The sequence below is a fragment of the Manacus vitellinus genome, unplaced genomic scaffold (assembly GCF_001715985.3).
Source record: "Manacus vitellinus isolate BGI_N305 unplaced genomic scaffold, ASM171598v3 scaffold_47_pilon, whole genome shotgun sequence".
In the NCBI taxonomy this organism is placed as follows: domain Eukaryota; kingdom Metazoa; phylum Chordata; class Aves; order Passeriformes; family Pipridae; genus Manacus; species Manacus vitellinus.
The window spans coordinates 2,935,395-2,938,487 of NW_021940585.1; positions in this window are offsets into that span (position 1 = coordinate 2,935,395).

The following is a 3,093-nucleotide window of genomic DNA, read 5'->3' on the forward strand; positions in this document are numbered from 1 at the left end:
AGTGTTTTCCGATCAGTCACACGCCGAGCGGTTGGGTTTGAGAGTCGGGGAATAACCTGAGTTGGAAGGGGACGCACAAGGATCGTCGAAGTCCAGCTCCTGTGCCTGCGCGGGACAGCCCCAAAATCCCACTGTGTGCCTGAGAGCCACGTTCCTGGGGACACATCCTGTAGGAAACCAGACATTTAATACCGTAGGAAAAGGACCTTGGTTGTAGTAAATGCTCATTACCCACGTGTTGGCATCAGGCAGCAGGGAAAGGAATAACAGAACCATAAAATACCCTGAGCTGGAAGGGACACACAAGGATCATCCAGTCCAGCTCCTGGCCCTGCACAGGACACCCCAAAATCCCACCCTGTCCCTCAGAGCGTTGTCCAAACCCTCCTGGAGCTCTGGCAGCCTTGGGGCCGTGCCCACTGTCCTGGGGAGCCTGGTCAGTGCCCAACCACCCTCTGGGGAAGAACCTTTTCCTGAGATCCAACCCAAACCTCCCTGACACAGCTCCAGCCGTTCCCTCAGTCCTAACTCTGGAGGGGTTTGACCTTTCTCTCACTCTCCCCTGTTTCTCTGCCTATTCACCTGCAGCTGAGACCTGTCCCATGGGCTGGGATCTCTCCCCAGGCCTTTCCAAACCCCCCACATGCAGTGCACTGGACCTGGAGTCCCTGAGATCTGCAGGTGTCAGAAATAAGTGGAATTATCACCAGAGTCAGGGAAAGCTGCCGGGTAATCCTTTCCCTCTGCCCTGGGTATGACAGTGAGCAAATTAGTGCTGAGTTTTTAGGGAGCTGAGTGTTTAGGAAGCATTCCATAGCCCCTCTGCTCATCCCTCCTGGCTTCTGTGGGGCTGTGCAGCCCCAGGAACACCCCGTGTAACCCAAGTACTCTTTGGGTTTGAGTGGTTTCAATGTAAAAGCTTCAAAGCAATGGGACTTGACCCCCAAATCATTTCTTGTTTCAGGTACAAAAGCAGATTTCTAGCATTGCTCATGATTTTTTTGAGTCAGGCAAGCAAAAATCGAGAGTTAATGAGTAACACTGGCTATTAACAAATGCAGGGGATTCTGGAGAACTTTAAACCCAAAATAGCTGTGGAAACATTAACTCTGAAACACAGCTCCCAGCTTCAGGCTCAGGTCGTCTTGTATCTATTTCTATTTCCACCACATTTTAGAGTCAAAATGATATAAATTTCTTTTTTTTCAGTGATAAATATAATTTCTTTAATCACTTTGGAATTACGCTTTTCTTGTGAAAAGCATCTTTTTTTTTTTTTTTGCCTTAAAGTACAAATTAGGGCAACATATTAAATCCCCCATGAACAGCGAAAAATCAGCACTGCTGTGATATTCTAAAAGGAAAATCCTGGCACAGAAGGAAAACCTTAGCACAAAAGGAAAATCCTAGCACAAAAGGAAAATCATGGCACAAGTTGCCAGGCAGTGCTTAAATAAAGTGAATTACCATGAATGGCAAATGGAGAAGGAAAAGGAGAGTTAAAAAGTTAGAGCTCAATGCTGTGGTTGTGGTATAGGGGCTATAACAATTTCGGGGATTTTCCAGGGAATTTAACCTGGGCTGCAGATGTGCAGCTCCATGGAGGGGGATCTTCCTGGCTGGGAGGGGTCAGCCTGCTCCTGCTGCTCCCAAAATCCGCTGGAGGAGCGGCAGGTGACGCCGAAGGGGTGGCTTTGTGCCGAGCAGGAGGCCTGCAATTAGTGGGACTGGCACCCTTTGTGACAGTTATCTTAACTGCTCTCTGTGTGAGACAGGGCAGGGAAATGCTCCTCAAACACCTGCCCTGGGACACACCACAGGGACCCGTTTTAGCCAGGATGGCAGGAAAAGGGATAGTCCTGCCTGCAGGGAAGAGGGGTGATAGGATGGAAACTGGGAAACAGCAGTGCTGGAACCAGCTCCTCGAGGGAACCGATCCTGCTGAGCTCCAGACAGAGTCACAGAATCGATTAGGTTGGAAAAGACCTCTGGAGTTGTTGGATCCAACCTCTGGCGTTTTCAGAAAATTCACTGGCACGTCTCAAAAGCAGAAATCAGGGGAAATGAGGGACCCACCCACAAAGGATGTGATATCTCTGCAAGGTAGGCAAGGCATAAGTGCTCACTGATATCCACAGGCCTCAGCTGAGCAAATTAAACAGGAAATACAGAGACACAGTCATGGAAAAGGGGAAGGAGAAGAGGAACTGTTTGAAGAAGCGAAGCCAATAAAATTCCGTGGCATGAAAAAGCCTGGGCTCGTGCACAAAGGTGTCCCACGAAGTCTCATTAGAGCAAAGAGACTTCAAAGTGTCTGCAGGGCTGCAGAGGTGCTCTGTGGGAGCAGGAAGGTGTGATTCAGCTCCCTGACACTGCTCCGAGGTGTTCCTGAGCCCCAGGGGTGGGGGGATGCCAGAGCCCTGCCCGTGCCACCCCACCAACGATGCCTGTGCCTCACCCTGGGCGGTGAGCGTAGGAAAAAATCACCCTCACAACATGAAGGGATGGGTGTTTTGAGGTGAATTTATTATCCCAGGGAACACCAGCTGCTAAACAATTCTGCCAGGGTTCATGTGCACACTCCCATTTATTTGTTCCAGATGAAAGGTGTTTGTTCTTTGCCTTCCACCTCCCAGAAGAGCACAGACCTCCCCTCAGAAGTCCAGAAAAGAGCCCTGGACCAGCATGAAGGGCATGCTGGGTGTGCTGCTGGGCAGGGGGACTTCTGTGAAGTGCATGCACATGGGAAAGTTGCCCAGTTTGGCTGTATTTTTAAGGAAGGACAACTGCCACTCAGGGACTGAGGCCACACAGCTAAAGGGACTGGTGGGCTGGGCTGGGCACGAAGCTCGGGCAAGCACTTGGAAGATCTCCAGCAGATTTTATAGCAGAGAAATGGCCATGTGAGCACTGCTCTGATGTAACACGCCGTGGTGTGAGGCTGCCTTTGATCCTAACACGGGTAAACACCCCAGAACAATCTGCTTTTGCATCAAGGGTGAGGAGCTGCAGATGTGGATCGTTCCCTGCCGCACTCGCAGGTGGGCGAAGGGATTGTGCAGCGAGTGTGGCTCCAGAGGGACCTGGAGGAGG